Genomic DNA, 24,516 nt, shown 5'->3' with positions numbered 1-24,516 from the left:
CTAGACCTGTAAGTAAATTTGAGTGGAATGTTTAGTATTGTGTAACCAAATCTCATCAGAAATTATGGAAGATTCAAACAGGAATTAGTATAAATTTGATTTGGAAGTTAGGAACTAGTCAAAAAGAACATACGACGATACAATTGGCAGGTCATCAAGAACAATAAAATCAAAATCCTATGAGAATTTCAGGTAGTCAGAGAAAACATGCACATACAAATGGATTTACAAATGACCCACCAAAAATGGGGTTTACTATTGAACAAGTAGTGCACAATTTCATGAAGTTGTAGAGACATTTGTAAGAATGCTCATAAGTTCATTTTACTGGTCAAGAAGAAGCTTATCCATGTCTACTCCAGAAAGACGAAGGACTGCTCCATCATTATTAGGGTCTTCATTTCCTACAACAGAAGTTCAAGAGGTACTACATTCGTTCAACAAGTATTCAACTTCAGTTCATATATGGAAAGAGTGATGAATGAAGGGACAAGAAATAACCAGTAGGAGTTTGGATTCCAGTAATAGTTTAAATTCCAGAAGGAGTTCGAGTTCCAAGAGCTTCCTGAAAGTGAAAACCAACCAGAAGACTATAATCCATAATTCTCTCTTGTTCAAGAAGGTCACAATCCTTGTCCACTTGCCTGTGTGATGCAACACTTCAACTTAAAAAGGAGAATCAAGTATAAACATAAATGACTTGCAAATAAGGAAAAAAACGAATTAAAAAGAAACTTACCTGTAAAACTCTTGGAACCAAGCCTTCTGTAATCAAAAGATGAAACGAAGGTTAAGGTCCTTGAGAGTTGTTGTGGCATCAATTTTTGCCCCGGGTTTATCAGTTGTGCGGCCATGGGAAGAACCTTTCAAGTCAAAAAGCCTGTGAATGGCATACTCAGAATAGAATAAATTCCCCATTATGACAAATCGCACCTGGATCATCACCATCAAATGAGTACAAAGTTCATAATTCATATGAATATTTGAATTCATTTAGGATTCCATATGCATGTAACAATCCTACCTTCTTTTGGGCAGCCTTAGTTAATTTCACACAATGGAGACCATAAAATATGATGACTAGAGTGTTCTCAAAGGCTCGAACATGAATATAATAGGCTGGAAGCATCCTTAAAAGAACCTGAAATTTGTGTTAATCAATTATTATATACTAATCAACATTCCAAACAATGTAGAATTCTGGACTCAATCGAGAAGCCATCAATTTCCACCAAAAAATTTGGGAATTATGTGGGAAAAGTTCAAATATGGCAGAAAAGCAAACTCATTTGGAATTAAATGGTACAATTCAGGAATCAAAATTCCTAATATTCAATAATGAAGTGTGCTTTATTGACAAATTCGGGTAAGAAAACAGAAAGTTTGGCATAATTGGAGACTAGAAAAACTATAAACACTTTGTGGGAATCCTTGAAATAAGATGCAATAAAAGTTTGAATTAGGTGGTAAAGTTTGGAAATAAACTCCTCTTTACTTTGAACTTTTTCATTGTCTTTATCATGTAGCGGTCATCATTGGTCAAGTAAAAGAAGCTTCCACTTTTCCCAGGGGAAGAAAGCTCTTGAAGGGCATCATTCCCACATATAAATATCACGTAATCAGCTAGATCAACCTTGAACAATTTCCTGAGAGTTCTGAAAACATATTTATAACAATCCATTAGCATTCTATTTGTTTCATTACACTAAGACAATGATGTCAAATGAAGCATATGAGAATACAGAATGTTATAGTAAAATTCATTTTGTGGAGTTATTTTCGATTGTCTTTGTTCCAACTATGACAATGTGACAGGTTTCTGCAACCATTTCCTAGCTAAATTCTATTGCCCAAAAGGCAACTGTAGGGAAAGATGATTGAAGAAATAACCTGAAAACCAATGGACAATAGTCCTTCCATCTAAAATCACTTGACTGGTGAGGTAGGGCATGAACAAAGACAAAAAATGAAGAAAAGTAATGATAGAGACTGCTTAATTCAGTACTTATATAGAAAACCATAACTAGAAAAGAAGAAATAACTGAAAAATGAGAAATAATAAAATAAAATAGCAGTGTCTGACACCTTTTGCACTCCCTTATTTTCACTATAAGTTCATCCAACTGTTTACTTTGTCTATTGGGATCTTTAATCTTATCCAGCTTTTGGAGGCTATTTCTGAGCACAGATAAATCATAAATATAACACAATAATCCTTGCAGTATAATTGGTTAATTTGAAATAAATATATAAATACACATGTAAGGCTAATTGAAAACACACATACACACTACTATTAAAGAATGAAATGCTCAAAAGAATGGAAGAAAAAGAACAAAGAATGAAACAACCTTTTGACATTAAGGAACTGAAATAGGATAGATTCCAGTGTGAATAAAAGAACACTAGGCAACTAGAATGTGGAAGTAGTAGGTTTCAAGAGTCACTTCCAAACTAACCTGAAAAATGCACATAAAACTCACTTAAATCAAAAGTTAACAAAACACGATATCAAAAAGCAAATAAAAGGACCCATCAAATGATGTTAAGTTTAGTTACACATAAATACAAACATAATGCAACCTTTGACGTGCTGCAAGCAGAGAAGCTATAACCCCCAACTTTCCCATTTCTAGAAGATCCTTAAAGTTTAGACCAAGTTCTTTCCATATGAACTCCACCTACTGTGCAAAACAAACCAATATGTGTGTAAAAACTCAAAACATGCTATTATCAGTAAATAAAAAGCATATGTAACACAAGATTTTGGCAAAAATAGAAGTTACCAAATCTGAATTTTGACCATCTTGGCAATGTCATTAGGTCAGTTGTTAATAAACTACAGTCTTGTTTCTTTGTTTGTTGCAATGCACTACAATAAACATAGTCATTAAACCTAAATAATTCAAAGAAACAAGCTAATAAAGAAACAAATTATCACTACAACTTATTTTTGTGCTTTCTCAGCCTCATTTCCCTTCTCCAATTCTAACATCCAATAGAAAGCTTGTTTCTACTGGGGCCTTAAATCACACATGAGTGTATTTGGGGGCTCCATCTCCTATGTGATTGAGAGATGAGACAATTAGATATAGATATTAAGGACCAAACTCATTCAAATTCTGAAAATCAAATGATAAGCATTTAGTTATCTATACATCCAAGTTATATTAATCTGTAGCCCTAACAAGCAGCACTGACGTCTTCCTTTACTGCAATTAGGTCAGCACTAATGCATTCTTTGCCAAAAAAATACAACTTTGATGCTTAATACCATGGATATAACAATATAAAATATAACATTAAGATAAAAAAAAATAAACATCACAACTACAATATATAAAAATAGAAAATCTACATGGATTGGCAACATTAAAAAAAAACCATTAAACATAAAGTCTTCTCAACATATTCACACATATAACCACATTAAGATTAAAAAGAGCGTTAAAAAAAAATGTATCTTGGGTCCCAAAATATATCTCCAATACCAACTCCATCTCAAGAAAATAACCTACAGCAAAAGTGATTCATCATTTTCATCCATGATTGTGACTTTGACTCTTGAGTTAACAAGCAAAGAATCACCCGATAAAAGTAAGAATAAAAAGAAACAACTTTATTCAAAAATTCAAAATAGTTGTTTCATAATATTAAAAATATTTTAGATTAACTACCTTCTATTTCATGTCCCAACAAACTTTGAGCACACATTAAGGCCTACAAAGTATTTGGATGGAGTCTACTACGATGTTTTGATACCATCCTTCCACCCCTACTAAAGGCTGACTCTGATGCAACTGTAGATACCGAAATGGCATAGATATCTCAAACAATCATCTATAAAGTTGGATACTTAATACCATTTGTTTTCCACCAACTCAAAACATAAAAATCTGAAATCCTTGGCAAAACAGGTTCTTCTAAATAGTAGTCTAACTCCGACTTTGCATGACCTTCTAACTCCGACTTCGCATGACCTTCTCCAATGGTACTATGAACAAATAAGTCAAACTTCGAAAGAGAATCTTGTTCATCACAGTTCAACTCAAAGAGATTTGAAACTGATGAAGCACCATAAAATGAAGTTTGTTGACCCATCTTAGACTTTGATTGGTACTCAGAAAGCAAATCATAACATAGTTGACGAATTTTTCCAATCTGACTTGAAACTTTAGACCTATACATTATCGAAAAATAAAATTCTAAAATCTTCATCTTGTATCTTGGGTCCAATACAACTGTTATTGCCATTACAATATGACATCCACTCCAATACTTGTCAAATTTTTCTAACATACTTGATGTCATTGTTCTTACAATTTCATTTGAGGAAATCAACCAATCATACAATGCTTCTTTAATCTCACACACTTTGATGAAAAAAGTATTTGAAGTGGGATAATTTTGCCTTGAGAACAACTTTGTTATATTATAAAACAATTTCAACTTTTCACATATTTCTCTTGCTAAATTCCATTCTTCCTTTGATGGCACTATGGTGTAGAGCTTATCACATTGCTTCATACACGAGAACACATCTTTATAAGTTATAGCTATTGATAGCATCAAGTATATAAAATTCCATAGTGTTTTACAATCAAGGCATAGTTTCTTATTGCATGGAAGACGCAATTGGTGAGTTCCACTTTAAAACTTTTCCACTCTTGATGGTGTTGCTAACCAATATGCAACACTCTCACGGATTTTTTCAATTTCTACTCTGATGACATCTAGGCCTTCCTTCACAATCAAGTTCAAGACATGTGTTGCACATCACATATGAAAGATTTTTCCATTTAATAAAAGTGAACCATTTGAAGATAATTTCTATAAGAGAATATCAAATATGCCATCATTACTTGAGCAATTATCCACAATGATTGTAGATATTTTCCTACCCATATTCCAATCCAATAAAAAAATTTAATAACACATCAGAAAGAACTTTTGTATGTGGAGGAGACACATAAACAAACCTACATTAAACAATATATAAAAACATATTATTAGTATAAGTGATATCATTAAACGATAATAAAATAAAATAAACATTGAAAACTGGAACAAATAACATATCTAACCTTACAATATGATGTTGTAATAACCAAGACTCATCAATGTAATGCACAGTGATAGCCATGTAACCTTTCTTTTGATTAGATGTCCACACATCAGTTGTGATAGCCATTCTAGTTTCAAACTTTTCCAAGTAGCTACTCATTTTCCCTTTCTCAAACTCATAAATCTTCGTTATGTCATCCTTAATTGTATTGCAGGAAACCATCTTAAACGAAGGTTGAAGGCTACTAGCAAAATCTCTAAAGCCTGTATGGTCAACAATTGAAAGAGGGTACTCATGCAATATAATTGCACGTGCAAGCTTCTCTCTTAAGATATCTTGATCAAATGTGAAACCACCAATTTGCACTTTTCCATAGACTTTTTCTCTCTACTGCTAATAATTGTTGCTTAATATCAACATTTCTCCGTTTGATGCACCTATCTAAATGTACATGCAAATGTTTAGTCCCATTCTTACTATCGGCCTTGAGTTTTGATTTACAATGCTTACAAATAGCATAATCTTGTCCATCTACAATGACTTTCTCAAAATCATTCCAAACAATCGAAGTCAGCTTTATTTTTTTACATGTCAATGATCCATTAGTAGTTGAAGTACTACCTGTAGCTGGATTAGAACCAGTACTTGGCATGGGAAAATTTTCCTCTCCTTATGATGTCATTTTGCCGAATCCTTAGGATATTCTGAAATAGTTTGAAACCAATTTAGCCACAATAAAATTCTATTTGTATGTTTCCAAAAGAATGAATAATATGTTTCCAGAAGCTGTTTAGAAAAAAAAAAAAAAAAAAAAAAAAAAAGGTTTTCATCTATGAAAAAACAACATGAAATTAGATCGTTCTCTTATAACAACTTGTTTTTGCAAAAACATGAATACCAAAATTGAACCCTAAAATAATGAAAATCTCATAAATCATCATTCTTATTCTTATAAACCCCAAAAACCAGTTTATATGTGGATGAAATTGATTTGGACAGGGTGAAAATTGATGTCAGAAACATGAACTATAAGAACCAAAGACGAAAACTGATTCAACTGATATTTATGATAAAATGCATATAAGACGAAGACCAAGAATGCATATAAATAACAAATCTACTGATAAACAATTGAAAAAACCTCAAACCCATAAACTAAAACTAAAAAAAATTGAAAAACAAGCTAGTTTTTTAACAAAGCTTCAAAAGTCAGGGTTTTCTTACCTAGAAGGAAATGATCCACAAGAACTCCAATAATTTGTTGTCTACAAGACTACAAATATGGTTTTTAGAGTAAAAGGTTTTGCTTTTAGGGCAAAAAAACTGAGAAAATGAAGCCTTTCTTTTGAAAGAAAAAAAACCCTAAAAATCTAGGAAGAATAAATTATATATAGGGAGGAGTTTGTGGGTATTTTGTAATATTTAAGGGTAAATTGGTAATTATATATCCAGGGTGGGGCGGGTAACTACAAACCCATACCCGCCCCGAACCCAATTCAAGTTTCACAAAACTTTCCCATACCCGATTAATTTATTCCATACCCGTCCCAATAGGGGTAGGGCGGGGCGGGTGACCCGATTGACCCGTGAAATTTCCATTCCTACATGAACCATGTTCAAATTCTGGAGGACTTCTCTATATCATCATGAGACCATCGCAACCCTCAAATTCTTGCTTATGCTAAAGGTGAGGTGCATCCACTAAGCATTATTCAATAACAATTTAGCAAATGGGTGACCCACGAAAATATGACACCATCAAGTAGGCACTGTAGATTGTTCTCAATGTGGAGTTGCCACATCCAAAATATGGTACTGGGTGTAACTGTCCAACACGTTACTAGAGATGTGGGGTGGTGATTGGATCAAATAACAACAACCCAAATTTGAATCCTTCCATATTACATGTCGAAGTAAGATCAACAACAGAAAGGTTGTCAACTCTAGCGGGATCATCATGATTTCCATTAATACTAAAAGATTGGCAAACCGACATTGAAGTGAAAATCTTCATAATTTACATGACCAAACATGTTTACGAAGTTCACGGTGTGGTCTTTGACAGCTTCAATCGCGCCGTTTTTAAGCCTATGTTTCCCACCTCATGCAAATCAACACTGGAGTTTTCTTTAAGGGAAACTATCTAATTTGATTCTTAGGCTAATCAAGTAATCTGCCACCAAAAAGTTTCTCATTTCCCATCTTTAAATCTCATTTGTAATCTGACTTCAAAAAGTCTTTCAAAACATCTTCCTTTACAACCTCCACCTGAGACCACATATCAACCCCATCAATTGCGAAGTAATGACTAAATACCCACACTCTTTCATCGGAATAAAAAAAATTGTTCCACAATTCTTTATTCACAATTTGAATTTCATTATGCTTAGCCTATGAGATTTCTGAAAAGGTAGTTTACGCTTCATTGACACTATTTGAGTGGCTTCTTAAACTCTTTGTTGATTTTCAAGGTAAACATTGCTCGCCATTGTGAAAGTATCAGTCCTAGATGGAAGGACTCGTACTCTCATTGCACTAATGCTAAGGCTCACCTCTTCAGCTATGGCTTGGACGCTTAGGTTGCTAGGGGACCAAAAACAATATCAAACTTGAAGGTTTTCCTTAACTAATCCAAATCTAGAAAATGTAAAGTTCCATACATTGACAAGCTCCAAATGACCAACTCTAATGTAATAAACTATCAACTCGGATGGTTTCTCGATAAATATAAAAGGTCCACTGTAATATGATCCTTTATAATGCCTAATAGGAAAATAAGAACCAACACCAGAAAAAAGGTTGAAGACCATCAAAAATCCAATAATGCTCATTATGCTCTTGCATGCCTCATAGCACATGAATGAAATTCTTACAACAGGTACCATTTTCATGCAGCTCAAGCCTAACCTAAAATTGTCTTGACTAAGGAAACCTGAGACAACTCCAGTGTTGTAATGAATATTAACAGATTCCTCAAGAAAATACTGGATGGTCCTAGTTAAACCCAAAGTGGATATATATAATCACTTAAGATGATGTCTCAGCATTCATGTGGCAAAGCTCATAGTTCCATGCACTCTACTATCTTTGGCTTCCTGAAGTTTTGTCTTAAGTTTAGTCAATTGTACTCCAGATTGAATGTGCAGGTAGTGCCCAGAAACCTATCCTATATATATAAAAAAAACTCGGGAAATGGTGACTTTCAATTGACCAACTAAATCATCATGAGAACATTTATCTTCATCTGAGACAAACACCACATGATCTTCAACCAAATTTTCCACCCAGAAACTAAATTCCCCACCTCATGCAATCTCCTGAACTCATCCTCCAGAAACATAGAGAATAATGAAGGTACAATTAAGAAAATAAGTAAACAAAGAAGAAAATAAAGAAGCCCGAGCACCATTTCGTAAGTAATCCATATGCTTAAAGGGCTGGTGGGGAGATTTGAAGGAGCTTAAAATAATAATAGAGGACACGACTTCCTAGCATTAAGTAACATGAATGAATCGAATATGGATATCTCGAACAAGATTTAGTAATAGAGGCAAAAGTATCCAAAATATCCCATAAACAACTCAAAATCGATCAAAATAAGAAAAAGGTCATCGACTCCTGATATCTATTTGACAAATCAATGATACGCAAAGACAACAAGACAAAGAAATAGAAAATAATGGTAGCACATATGAACAGAAAATCCACAATATTCATACTATAAGGATGCGCCCTTACTAGAATCATTATACAAATCAAAACTAAGGAGCAATAGATGCATAAATTAATATAAAACTATTAGAATCTTAGAAATCAATAAACAAGGTGTAGCCCTTGTTACCCACATCTCAAATCTAACAAACATATATCTCAAGATCAATCAAAAATTGCTCGAAAAATAATAGAAAGTAAGTGATCTAATATCCATACCTAAAATAAGTTTCTCCTTGGCAAGGCTTTACTAGACCTTTGGCTCTCCCTTCCTTCCTTCTCAATGCGTCCTGAAAATCCCTGCTTTGAAAACTTCTCATTTTCCCTTCCAAAACCACTAGCCTGTGTTTTTATATGGCAATTGGCAGCTGTCCCTCCTAAGGAGTCCTCTTATCTCCGAATTCTATGTCTTCTTTACCAGAAAAATCCTTTTGAATTTCAAAAAAACAATATGTGCATATCACTAAGGAGTCCCACATTTTTCAAAAACTTCTTCACCCTTATTTTAACTCTCCAATGATATTCAATAACGTCTAAAAGAGATTTCTTCCTCCTGAGAGTCTTATGAGAATCAACTCTTCTTATTTGTTGGTAGATTTCCCTAAAACCAAATAAAAAATAAAAAAAATCAAATCAAATAAATGAATAAAAAATTTAGAGAATGGTAAAATAATAATAATCAATAAATGAATAAATAACAAGATAATAAATAAATAATAACTAAATAAATAAAAGTGATTGATAATAATAAAAATAAATAAATACATAAATAAATATAATAAATGAATAAATAAAAGTGATTGATAATAACAATAAAAATAAAAATAAATAAATAAATAAGTAAATAAGAAAAATGAGCCATTCAAGCCATGCAATCATGTGAGTCATACAAGTCACGGTAAGAATGTCTAATGGGCCAAGTGTGCCTAAGTGAACCTAGATGGACCTAAGGTGTCTAAATAGCCCGAGGTGGTGCCTAATAGGTCAGGTATACCTATACAAGCCTAGGGTAAGTCTAGGTAGACTTAACTAAGTCTAACATAAGTGCACCTAAGTGAAGCCTAATCTAAACTCAAAGGGCAACTAAGGTCATAATGAGAAGTCGGATAAACCCCTTAACCAAAGTCTCCAAGGTGGCTCAGAAAAGATAAGTTACAAGAATAGTAATGGGCCATCGGGGAATTGTTGTAAAGTACCAAACGAAAACCTAATAGGACATGTGCTAAGAGGGCAAAATGGAGGGTATACACAGAGCCTAAAGCTATGTACAAATTTGTACATTTTTTATTTTGATAAAATAATCATAACCCGAAGTTATGAAAAATATTGACTTTTAATTTTTATTTCATATTCACTTATTTTTCATAATAGGAATTATGAAAACAATTTTTATTAACAATTGTTTCATAGCCAGAAGCTATGCATACAATTTCTAATTTTCTTGTGCAACCAGAAGTTATATCATAACATAATTGTCAATTATTTAATGTTATTATAATATTATTCAAATTTTAATTATTCATAGCCTAAAGTTATAAAGAAAAAGTTAGTAAATTAATAATTGTTAAAATTCGTATAGCCAGAAGCTATATATATATATATATATATATATGTATGTATTTTATTATAAATTTGTATTATATAACTAGAAGTTATATAAATATTATTATTCATAACCCGAAGTTATGAAAATAAGAAAATTAATATTCTTTGTGCTAATCAAATGTTATGCCAAAGTTATTAATATGTACTTTTTATAGCTAGAAGCTATAGAGAACAAAATTAATTTTGTACAACTCTATGAAATTCATGTAACCAAATGTTATAATAAAATATATTATAGCCTGAAGCTATGATAATAAACATGTAGATAATATTTACATATTATCAAAAAATTAATATTTTGTATATCAAGCTATACAAATAGGTAAGTGTTTGATAATTTTTTATAAACTCCCCTATTATTAGAAGTTATACTATCATTAGCAGAAATTTTTACATATAGATGTGGAATTTTGGATGACATAAAAGTATGATATTTATACTTAATATTCTTGTGTTAGAGGTGATATTTTGAAATATTTTTTCTATTCTAATTGTTTAATACACAATAATCTTTTGATATAAAAAGTTGAGATTTTTGAATAACATATGCACTTATATCTTGAAAATTCTGGATAACATCTTTTATACGCATTTACTTCTTGAGAATTTAATAATGAAATTATGTGTTGAAAATTTTGATTATTTTTTTTTTTGATACATGTGAAATATATGACTTGGTTATATGATTAATAAATTGATTTTTCATGTCAATTTTCTTTAAGACATGTTTTTATGCTTTAAATTTTGAGTTATATAAAAAATATATATATCATTGTATGTTGCCACATATGATATTTTTATTAATGCAATAATTTCATTATCCAAAAATAATTTTGAAATTACAATAGGTTCAACTATTGTTCTCAATATATTTTGTTATATCTTTAAATATATATTTAGATGAATTTGTAGTATTTCAATTAAAGTTTTAAGACATGAAAAAATCGCAAGATGTTTGAAATCATGATATGTTCTCTTGAAACTTTGATTTATGAATTAACTTTTGCACATTGATTTAGATCATAATAATATTTTGAATAAAATTATTGATCTATCACTATAATTAGTTTGATTATTGAAATACTTCCTAATTATTTCATGTATAAATTGCTCCACACTTACAAAATCAAATGTGTGAGACATTTAAGAAATATATAACTTTAAATTATTCTTTTTTTATTTATTTTGTTATGTTATATATGCTCTCATTGCTTTTACACAACTTATTAAGCTAAGTCATCATCGATGACTAATATTTTTTTGTTGATTTTAACTCTTCCTCCATGATAATATTTTTTCAATTCTATAAAGGCATGATCTTTATGATATGTTTTATGACTTGTTATTTTGATGAAACTTTTGTCTCATTAATTGCACAACATTGATGACAAATAATGTTAATACTATATTAGGTGATAGAAACCTGATTAAAGGCTCCAAAAGAGTTTATACTATGTCATTAGTATTATTTGATTCCATGTGAATGATACTTTATACGATGCTAAATCCAAAGGAATCTTGTAAGACCAACTTGGTCCTCCGGGGTAAACAATGATATGCTATTTTTTTTTTGTCAAGTCGTATGGATGTACATTATAAAACCAGAAGTTTTTATCTAGTGACTAGTCTACTTATACACTTGAAAGGTAGAAAGACTTATTGTGCAGATTATCATTTTAATGAGACAATTTTCTCGCTATTAGGGGGAAAAGAGCCCATTCCAAAATAACAACATAAAATTATTTGGAATGCATTAACTTTGACTCTTTTTAATCCTCATACTAATCAATGTAAATTGGAAGTTCAAAATATTATTCATTTGCAAGGACTTGCAAATCAACTACCAAATGCTTTCATTGATTTAAAGAAAGTGAAAAAAATCATTTTCATTGATCGAGAATATTCTAGTACGAATTGATGTCCCTGAAGGACAATTAAATAATACGTTGATGTCCTTAAAGGATGATTAAACAATGAGTTGATGTCTCTGAAGAACAATTAAATAATGACTTGATGCCCTTAAAGGACAATTAAATAATAAGTCTAAAGCATGTTTGTAGTGTGGTAGACCCCGAAAAGACAAAAACGTTCCCTAGAAGAGGAAAACATAAGGAAAAATATATGAAAGGTGATAGTCTTGAAGAAGTTGTATATAAAGTGAGTTATTAAAATGAATGATCAGTCTCAAGCAACCCTTGAAGAGGCACAATTTAAACTAGTAGCCCTAGGAAAGGCATATATTTTACAATTAGCTCTTAAAAAAGAACAAGTACCTGATATTGATGAGATCTCAATTATCTACTTATATATGCAGAAAAATGGGATTGAAATGCTCTTGTCATTGACAATATATTTTCTTTCTATGGGCTATTGATATTATAAGAAATGATAAGGATCCCAAAGTAGAAACTATGGATGAATGTCAACATAGAAAAAATTGACCAAAATGGAAAGAATACATCCCAGAAAAATTAGACTCATTAGAAAAATGAGAAGTATTTGGATCTGTAGTCCAGATGCCTAAAGTTATCAAACTTGTTGGATATAAATGAGTATTTATTAGAAAGAGTAATGAGAAAAATGAAATTACAAGATATAAAGTGTGAATCATAGCTTAAGGTTTCTCGTAGAGACTTAGTATTGACTACAAGGAAATATATTCTCTTATAATGAATGCAATCATATTTAGATATCTAATTTGCTTAGCAGTCTCAGGAGGATTGGATTTGCATTTCATGGATGTCATTATTGCATATTTATATGGATCCTTAGAAGATGATATATATATATATATATATATCCCTAAAGGATTTCAAATGCCTGAAACAACTAATTCAAAACATTGTAGCATATACTCAATTAAGCTACAAAGATCATTGCATTGATTAAACAATCCAAAGGCATGTAGTACAATTATTTCAATGAATATTTGAAACAAGAAGTATATGTGTATTACTTCATTTGTCTATGCATATTCATTATGTTGAATATTTGGAATCATTATAGTAAATGTGGAACATTTGAATTTTGTTAGAACTCCTGAAGAGCTTACAATAATAGTTGACTATTTGAAATGAAAGATTTTGGAAAACAAAATTTTTGCCTCAACTTACAGATCAAGTACTTTTCAAACAAAATATTAGTTTATTAGTCAACATATACAAAGAAAGTCTTGAAGCACTTTCATATTGGTAAATTACATCCATTAAGTTCTTCGATGATAGTTCGTTCACTTGAAGTGAAAAATGATCATTTTCGTCTTAAAGAAGATAATGAAGAACTACTTGGTCCAGAAGTACCATATTACAGTGTTATTAGTGCATTGATGTATCTTACAAATTATACACGACCAAGTATTGCATTCCTTATTAACTTACTTGCAAGATATAGTTCCGCACCAACTCAGAAACATTCGAATAAAGTCAATCATGTATTACAATAACATGGGTCTATGTTATTTCGAAGGATCGAAATCTTAATTGATTGAATATGTAGATATTAACTATTTTTAAGACCCCCAAAAAGTTTAATCTCAAATTTATGTATTTACCTATGGTGGTACGACAATATCGTGGAGATCAATCAAGAAAATAATGGAAACATGTGGATTGCCCTCCATTAGAGGTAATGCTACCAAGTTATATGAAGATAATGTTGTATGCATTGCACGGATTAAAGAAGAACACATTAAAGGTGATAAAAATTAAGCATATTTGCCCAAGTTCTTTTACATTCATCAACTCCAAAAGAGTGATCAAAATGATATTCAAAAATTAAGATCAAGTGACAGTTTAGTAACCTATTCATAAAGGCATTGTCAATTGCAATACTCAAGAAGCTCATTGGAATACGTTGACTCAAAGATTTCTATGTTGTGCTACTAGAGAAAATATAATCATGTCAACATGAGGGGGAACTAATTGATAAGAATATTCTACATGTCCTCTTTTTCCCTCTGTCCAAGTTTTGTCCCATTGGGTTTTATTGGTAAGGTTTTTAACGAGATAGTTGAAGTAGTCCAAAAGAATATTGTACTATTTTTTCTTCACTAGGGTTTTTCCTAGTAAGGTTTTAATGAGGCATATTCTTATGATCATCTAAGGGAGAGTGTTATAAAATATGAGAATTTATTGGATTATGGGAACTTGTAGATGATCATCCATATTGATGTATATCTCTTTGTGACTCCCTATAAAAGGGTGAGACCTCCAATGAAAATTTATTTTGTTTTATTCTTTTTCCACTTTATTATTTTACAACAGTAATATTTTTTTTAATTAAATATAATAAAATTTATATAAGATAATATAAAACTTTTATAAGAAGTAGCATTTTCAAAAAATTTATATTAATCTTTTTAAAAATTTATAAGCTTGAATAAAGTTAACTAAATTAGTATAAAAACTCTAATTAAATTTATAAGAATTTCTTAGAATTGCATCCAAACATAACTTAAATAAGTATGTTAAAGTTAAATTTTGATGTACTCATTTGATGAAGTGATCCTTTAGGTGGTAAGGGTGGGTTCTTTGTCATTTTTGTGATGATCACACAATAAGACTTTATTTTTTGTCATTTTCATGTAGCTTTATAATGAGTGTACACTAACAAAATTCACATTTTTAATTGACAAACATGATACAATTAACTTTAATATTACAAATCATATCATACATATATAAAATTCTTTTACAAAACAACTTTGAAATGTTTATTATACTTCTAATTATATTTCTAAGAGGTTTTTCTTATATTTCTATGAGTTTTGATCAATTTTAGGCCTACTAATATTTTTTCTTCAAAATATTTGATGATGTATCTTCGATATATTCGATATATCAGTAAAATCAAAGTACTAATATATCTGTGATTACCGATATTTATATCCTTGAGCCTAGCGTAAAATAAAAAGCGTGTTTGGAAATGACTAAAAAATGAGTGTTTCTTCTCCAAGTTGCTAAGCAACTTTGGTATGTGATCGAACTTCTCTATTGTACCAAAATACTTAAGTCTAATATGTAGTAGTTTTGGCTAAGAAAGATCAAAGAAAAAACTATTACGGCTTTTGTAGTATTTTGGGTATTGTCCTCAAGGACTAGCTTATAGGATTAGTCAATACTAGGGTAAATGAATGACTTTTGTTTGAATTTTAAAGGGGAAAACGATATGTGAATAATGTGAAACTAAGTAAAAGAAATTAAATTAATAACAAAATGAATATTGATTTTAAATTGGATTGATTCAAGTTTGGGGTTTTCCACAATCCAACTTAGGGTATAGAAATTAGAGAGAAAAAGGTTTTTTTTAAGTAATATAGTCTTAGGGTTTTGGGATCCTTGGTCGCTTGCGATCAACTTGAATTCTATAACTCAAAATTGCATCCAAAGCCTAATTTTTCCTTTTTAAAACAAATTCCTAAAACCATCAAATGAATGAGATTGATTATCGGTTTAAGATTTAGCTTTTTTACCCTTCCTACTCTTATAGCTTTGTTTTGGGGCAAATAATGATAGGAAAAATAAGGATAACTAATGATCAAGAGTTACCAAGAATCACTAATATCGGGTAATAACCTACCGTATCATTCCCTAAACTAACTCATATGGATAGGATAAAAAAATTGATAAATTGTCACCCAACCAATAATTAATCTCATTGTTATAATAATTTACCCATTGTCCCTATAGGTTTCCTAGCCCTTAGGTTTTCATACTTCAAGCCCCAAGTTGGCTTTTTAGCGTCTCATGGGGGTGATGTCACATTCACAATCCATAATAGGGTAAAAATCTATAATTTGAATCAAAAGAAACTAAAAACAACATATTCAATAAAGAAGGAAAAAAAAAAAAACAAAAACAAAAAACAAAAAACAAACCAAAGTTCTCGTCTCCTTCCATCTTCAATGTCAAATTCTTCAAAAAAAGATCCAAGATTTCTAAACCCTAGAACTAAGAGAGTTCATATAATATCATCAATAACCTAACATGTGGCACACTCTCATTAGCCACTTATTACAAAATAATTACCTAAAAATAATTTAAAAATAATAAAATGATGATTTATAGTCATGTGGGGTCCACTTAGGGTGGGTGGAGTACCCTAGATGTAATTCCTGAGGTAGAGGAGGCGAAACATCAAAGTGGTAGTGGGTGAATTTGAAATTGGGGTCATTTCAAATTGGATTTCGAATTCATAAGTTGGATTTTGAATTCATAAGTTGAATTTCAAAATTGTCTTTCAACTTTGCGTAGTTGTCTTCAAATAACCATAACTTCTTCATTTCAACTCCAATTTGGTCAATGTTTGAAGCGTTGGACTCCTAACTTCCCAAGGTTCGAAAAAATATATAGTATGTCTAAAATAGACTCTGTTAAGTACTCCAAAATTTTCATCTCAAAGTTAGAGTATATGTTGCCACCAGATTTTGAGTTCTAAATTTCCATGCAGTTGAATCTTACTTTATGCCTCATTTCCCATGTTTTATTACCTTCTTTCTTACTCCATAATGCTCATTTATCATCTTTCAAACTCATGATATCATCATCTTGCCTTTGCTCATGGTCCATGAGTCTTGAGTCGCTCATTTCCTTATTTAACCCTTTCTTGATCTTTCAAAATCTGAAGTAATTCAGCTTGCACCCTTTTCTTCCCTTGAACCTAAGATAAATCTCTAAAATACAAGTTAAACTTATGGTTAGGGCCTTAGCATCGATTTAGGTCAAGTTAGGTGATTTGAGTGTCCTTTGGTGCACAAATCATATCAAATATGTGCCATTAGAGCACATATTTTGGCTCCAATTAATATGTTCTATGCATACACAATGCTCTAAGGAAAAAAAAACTTAGGAAAGCAAATGATTTTCATTTCAGTGGGTGATGCTCAACCAAAGGAAAGGGGAAAATTTTAATGCAACTTTTTTTTGTTTTTTTCCAAATTCTCTTTCTAGTATAGGCTAAGGTAGTTTAGAACAATGCATATCTAAGTCCAAACTCCAAAGACCTTCATATGAGAACAAGAAGGCTGAATAGATTGATCACTTCAAACCTCTCAAAGGACACTAGATCAAGCAATATTGAACATGCACACTATGTTTGTTTTTTTAGAAAATTTGAGAGAAAATGTAACATTAATATTTTGTTTTTTTAAAAAAAAAAAAATAATGTAAGGAAAAGGAAATAAAGGAAAAAAGTGTAAATTTTGATTTAGACATACTAATTTCTTCAAATTTATTTTATCTGATTTTCTTCTTTCATTTAAAAATTAAATAATTTTAAAATAAATAATTTTTAAAATTAACTTGAATTTTAATATATATATATATATATATATATATATATATATATATATATATATATGATTAAGCAAACATTAGAAATCATATTCCTTATTATCTTTTTTTTAAATACTTTCTTGTTCAATTTTATCAGTCCTGTAAAAAGTGGAAGAGCTAGCTACTGAGGGCTTGTTTAGTAACTGTTTTTAAGAACAATTTTCTATTCTCCAGAATAAAAAACATAGAAAACACATTTAACAATTAAAAGTTGTTTTTTGTTTTTTATTCTTAAAAAAGGAAAACATTGTGTTTTTCATATAACATTTTTTAGTTATTTTATGTTATTTTCACTTGTTTTATAAGGACTATTTTAAGAAATAATTATACAAAAATTGATTAAAAATAAAAAAATGGATATAAAAATTATTTTTAAAACATATTTAAAAATATTAAAAATGGATTAAAAACATTTTAGATTTCCAAACAAACATTTGTTCTATCTACTCTAAAAACTATTTTTCAGAATTGTTTTCGTTACAAAACAAACCCTTATTTTCTCATAAAATTTGTATGGCAAGCTTTTCTAGCCCATGTTTAAAAAAAACAAATTAAAATTAAAATTAAAATTTTTTTTAGGCAGAAAAGTTGGGACAGTGAATCTTACTTCACCAAATTATATATGTGATATGGAAAGTGCTCCTAATGCCACCTATAGGGAACCATATCCATTCTACACAACTATGTCATCTGTCCATATTCCTTTTCTTCTTAGAGCTGTGGTCCAACATGCGAAATATGGATCCCAATAACATCTATCAAGTGATTGCCTGAGATGGTATATAATCTCGGCTGTTTGTAAACAGTGGGAAAGGTAGAATGGTCAATCATGATTGATATTTGATATAGATGACACTCGATAAAAGGAATCTTCATCAAGGAAATTTGTGAATTCCTATGGATAATTAAAAGTGGTCTTTGACTCCTTTGTCTACATAAATTATGAGCAAGTAATCATGTTCACAACTTGTGTTTTCATTTAAAATTAAAAATGTGGATTTGAAAAGTAGAAAAGATGTCCTTGTAGAGAACCAAATCCATATAGTCATTACTGGGTTTCCTGGAAAATAAAATTAAATTTGAATTTGAAAAGTTTTTAAAAATTAAAATTTGGTTGGGTTTTAAAGTCAACTAAAATGTTTTTAGTTTGATCAGTAGTTGATTTGATTTTAATATTTGAGAAATTGAGTCTTATAAACATAAAATTACATTTAAATACTTGAAATAGTTAAGGACATTTAATTCAAAAATGAGTTACTCTTCAAGCAAAAACACGAGAGAGGTTAAATTCACAAATATGGATATTATTCCATCCCTTTTAACCAATTAATTCAAGAAAAAAAAAACAACATACAAATGATAAGCTTATATATATTATTATGAATAAGGTTGGATATATACAAGAGAACTCTTCATGAAATTTTATAATGTGTTACTATTAATATAAAAAACTTTAGCTTAAATTCATGTCATATATTCATAGAGAAATTTTTATGCATGCTATACATAACTATTTGTCTTAAACATGATTAATTAACTTTGTAAGAATTCAACAGTTTAATTATCAAGATAGGAATTAATGTGAATCACATTTTTCCAAACCTTTTTCTCTTTTATCATGAAAGAAGTTACTTATGAAGGTGTGATTGCATTCCTTACCAGCTCTATCTACACTTAACACATGCTAATTCTTTTGAAGGAGAAGAAACTTAAATTTGACCAATGTCTTTAAGTAAATCAACAACTTAATTATGCATGAAGGGTTTCAAATGGTAAACAACTCCTAATTTTGGCATAAATAGTTTAGATGCATGTGGGTTTGACTTTCCTTCTTTGTGAAAATATACTTACACATATATGTCATGTTTGGTTCCCAAATACAAGGAAAAGAAAATAAAAAGGAAAAATAGAAAGAAAAAAAATAGATTTAAAATTAATAAATTATTTTTATATACTACATCAAATTCATTTTACTTGTTTTAACTCTTTTATATAAAGATTAAATCATTTAAAAATATATCAGTTTTTAATTAATTAAAATTTATTTTTATTTTCTTTGATATTTTCTATGTATAACCAAACATAAGAAAATAATTTTCCTTAATGTTTTATGTAGATTGGTATTTATTGACCTTGGACATAGTCACAATCATGTATTCAATTGAATTAATTTCAATCCCATGATGATACAACTCCTCTGTATGACATCAATAACTGATTGGAAAAATTAATTAAGTGATTGCCAATACATTGATCCTTTGACCACCCAAATGTTCAAATGGAGGCACTCTACGAGGAAAAAATGTACAAAGGATTCAAGGCAAGTGTACACCACAACCCTTAGGTTGTATTCGGTAATTGTTTTTAAAAATAGATATTTGCTTTTCAAAGGAAAAAAAAAATAGAAAAACATATTTAGTTATCAAAAATCAAAAAATTGTTTTCAATGAAAAATGAGTTTTGACTCATTGATTTGAAAAAATTTAGAAAAATGAACCCCAACTTTTATAAATCAGTTTTATTTACATCAATTTAAAAATATTTTAAAATATATGCATTTTTTCACAAGTCAGATAATTATTTCCTAAAATGACATCCTTGTATAATTATATAACTAACCCGAAATGCTTGTATGAGGTTTGATGACTCATATCAATCAAAAGATTTTCCTCAACAACTTGCTACTCTTATGTTGATTATGGAGCTACCTCACATGTGAAAATGATATAAGTAAATTATCATACATGAAGGAGTGTTTGGTAAAACTTAATATTTATTACTTGATAATTTAAGTTGATTTTAAGTCAAATTATACTTAAGTTGTTAATTTAAAATTTACTACTTAATTCTTACTTTTAAGTATTAAGGTTATTTGATAAAATTAGCTTAAAATTTATTTTAAATCATCAAATTAATATATTTATTCTCATATATTATAATTAGGGTAAAAGATGTTCAATAACAATCGAGGTCATGAAGTAGTAAAAGAAATTGTTGAGGTAATTAGAACAAATGAGATAACAACGTAAAATAAAAATATAAGTTTAAGAATAAATTAATTATTTTTAACTATTATTTAAAGTTGTTTTTGAATTTAAGTTATAACTATTAATTTATTTTAACAAACATACTTAATTTACTTAATGACTTAAGTTAAGTTCTTAATCCATTTTAAGTTATCAAGTTGGGTTTACCAAATACCCACTAACTCTTATAATGAGAGTGATGTGATTTATTTTGGAAATAGAAATAACTTGCTAATATCTTGTATTGGTGATGTTCATATCTTTTGGTTTTATTGTTAAAAACCAAAACCAAATGATTGTAGAAAAGGGATATAAGAAAGGATAGCAGGGATAGAAAATCTTTGGAGGCTTTGATTGCAATAAAGAAAGGTGGCTCCTCTTTAATTTGGCATCAATGGCTTGGAAATCATAATTCAAACTTGATATCTTTGTTGAAGGAAAAAAAAGTCATTAATGTTACTCATTGGTAACCAAGTCCACAAAGTGTTAATTGTCAAATGGACAAAAGAATAAAATCTCACAATCTTCTCTTGAGAAGATACATTATGATCTTTGAGGATATGCCCCTTTAGATTGAAATCATTGTTTCTATTTCTATGTAATTTTTATGGATGGTAGAAAGAAAATATGATTTTTATTTCCAAAAATATCAAAATTTAATGGAAATTTAATTTGATTGAAGAATTAAGATCTTTCAATGATCTCCCCCTTTAGATTTAGATTAGGGTTTCCATTTCTATGTAATTTTTGTTGATGATTAATTTAGATTCATATGGTTTTATTGGTCAATGAAAAGGAATTTTGATTTCTTTATCTATTAATTTTTTTTTTAAATTAATGAAAACTCAATCAATTGGATCTAGAGAACTTGAGCAAAATTGGGTTTACGTTTCTATAATAAAAACCTGCATGTAACTGTGTAAATATGGTCTACTTTGGGTTCAAAGGGCCCACTCGATTTTAAAATGAGTTTAAAAGGTTAAAGAAGTTCCTATATATATAATCTTTATAATTTTTTCTCCTGATATGAAATATTATGTTTATTTATTAAATTTATTTTGAGAAAAAAAAAAACAAAAATCCTATACAAACAACAGTCAATTATTTATTATATTTATGAAACTCAAACCTATATAAACTCCATGTAGAACCCCTTTAAGGTTGGTATACCGGGCAGTAGTGGGGGCCCTCTTCTCCTGAAAAAGATTGGCAGCATGGGCATGGTAGAGGCCATGCTGGAGTTTGAAGGGCCCATACCTGCTGAGAGATGAACATGAGAGCAGGTCCATGACTTGCGGGAGGAGTTTTTGACCGAGAAAAAGCTGGGTTTGCCAGGAAGGAGAGGGGGGCAGGCAACGGCGGAGAAAAAAAAGATTGTCTGGAGGGAAAGAGAGAAGGTTTTCTGGAGAGAGCAAGTCACAGAGAGGGGGAGCCTGTCCTGGAGGGTGAGTAGGAAGGAGATGGAGAGCTGTGTTTTTTTTTTAAGAGTTTTCAAATAGCTTGAGAAAAGGAGGAGACCTGGGGGATCAAGAAGAAAGGAAGAGGAACAAGAGGGGTCTTCGAGACTCCCGGGAGCAGAAGCACAGTAAAGACGTCAAGGACTTCCAGGTGCGAATCAGAAAGCATATTTAACTGATTTATAAGTTGCATTGACGGTACCATGGTTTTTTTTTCATCTTCTTCACTTTGGTGTGTTTGGATTTTTATTTTTTTCTGTTTCATTGTATTTGATGCCTGAAAATATTTCTGATAATCCCACCTGTATCCGTGAACGTCGCCTGAAAATGAGTCTCCGCATCATATCAGCTTGTTTTTTTTCTTTCTTTCCATTGTTATTTATTTTTAGTTCTTACTTTGTCTCCATCCTTGTTTGTCTTTCTCCATTGTTTATGGTGGCCTCCAAAAGGTGGCCCGGTGTGGCATAGTTTTTTTTTCTCTAAGGCTTTTTGGAGCCATAGATTAATTATCTACTAAGAATGTCGAAACATCAAGTGATTGTGTTGGCTCAATCACTTCCTCTCTTTCTCTAATCTCCACCATTTCAGCACTCATTAAAACCCGCTGCCCACCACTGAATTTCACCGGAAAAACCACACCCGTCTCCATGCTCATTCCCCTACTCACCATCCTCCATTGCCACCCCCATACCCATGTCGTGCCCAACCCCATTGGGACCCCCGAAGACACTTACCTGCGTGCCTAGAAATCATGCATGCATGGGGCCATGGACAGCAGCAGCGGGCTGCCACTAATGGTGGTGCGCGGTGGAGACAGCGCCATGACTGGAACGAGAAGGCCGAGGAATGGCAGCAGCTGGTGGATTTATGAGGTGGCAGAAGAGATGAGAGTGGAGTAGAGAAAATCATGTGCTTGAGGCAGAGGGTAGAAATGGATAAGAGAGGCATGGAAGTTGGGCTACAGCAATGGAATTGATTGATAAAAGAAAAAGAAATGGGTTTTGTTGACACGTGAAGAAACTGGCACTTTAAATTCTTTCCATTTTCTTTAAAAAAAAATCTCCCTGTTTGTTTTAAATATTCTCAAACGATCCTTTAAAAATCCCCTAAAATTTTAAAGTTTTAATTTATTCACTTATTCATGTTTTTTTTTAAACAAAAAAGAATTATTATTATTACCATTTTCGAAAAAATCTTCTAAAACCCGATTTTAAACTAAGTTTGCCAAACTCTAATTCTCGAAACTCAATTCCTTAAATTTAATTCTTCAAAGTTCAATCTTCAAAGTATTTTTTTTCTTTTTTTTTTAAGGTTCTAATTTTAACTTTAGTTCTCCAAGATCCGAATTTTTAAATTTAATTTTCCGAAAATCCTACAATTACGAATTTAATTTTAGATATTGTATATTATTATTATCATTCCATAATTATTTATTTATTTCTTTTTTTAAAAAAAAAATTCATAAAAGTTCAATCCTTCAAAAACTCGATTCCTAAATTAATTTTCAATCTCAAATATTCGATTATTGACATTCATCCGTTTAGATATTATTCTTGTTATTATTATTATTATTCCGTACTAATTTATTTCTTTAAAAAATTCCAGTCATCAAAATTCAATTCTTCAAAAATCTGACTTCCTAAATTAATTTTTAATCTCTAATATTCAGCTATTCACTTCCATCTGTTTAAATATTATTTATTATTATTATTATTATTATCCCATATTTATTTAATTATTTCATTTAAAAATTCAAATCATCAAAGTCCAATTCTTAAAAAAATCTAACGTCCTAATTTAATATTCAATATAAAAAATTCCACTATTCATTTTTTGTTCGTTTAAATGTTATTTCCGTTAATTAGCATTATTATTCTATATTTATTTATTTATTTATTTATTTTAAAAATTCAAATCATTAAAGTTCAATTCTTGAAAAATCTTACTGTTGAATTTAATTTTCAATCTCAAATATTTCACTATTCATGTTCATTCGTTTAAATATTATTCTCATTATTATTATTATTATTATTATTATTATTATTCCATTCATTTATTTTACACATTCCAATAATTAAAGTTCAATTTTTCAAAATTCCATTTTCCGAATTTAATTTTCAATCTCAAAAATTCCACTATTCACATTCAGCTGTTTAATGATTATTTTCGTTATTATTATTATCCCGTTCATTTACTTATTCAGTTATTCATATACCAAAGATCCCATCTCCAAATAAATTCTTAAGTTTTCAAACTCTAAATTCACATCTTCGAGTCTCTAAAAATCCATCTTTCGCAATTATTTATCTAATCTTTATTAT

The 24,516-nt window shown here is 30.1% G+C and overlaps 1 pseudogene; it reads right to left on the bottom strand.

The window, feature by feature from the left end:
• Positions 1–529: 529 nt before the first annotated feature.
• Positions 530–22,907, bottom strand: LOC117925382 (annotated as a pseudogene).
• Between the last annotated feature and the right edge of the window lie 1,609 nt (positions 22,908–24,516).

The sequence above is a fragment of the Vitis riparia genome, chromosome 11, assembly GCF_004353265.1.
Source record: "Vitis riparia cultivar Riparia Gloire de Montpellier isolate 1030 chromosome 11, EGFV_Vit.rip_1.0, whole genome shotgun sequence".
NCBI lineage: Eukaryota > Viridiplantae > Streptophyta > Magnoliopsida > Vitales > Vitaceae > Vitis > Vitis riparia.
Note: the sequence above shows the minus strand (reverse complement) of the source record. Positions and strands in the feature narration are given on the sequence as shown.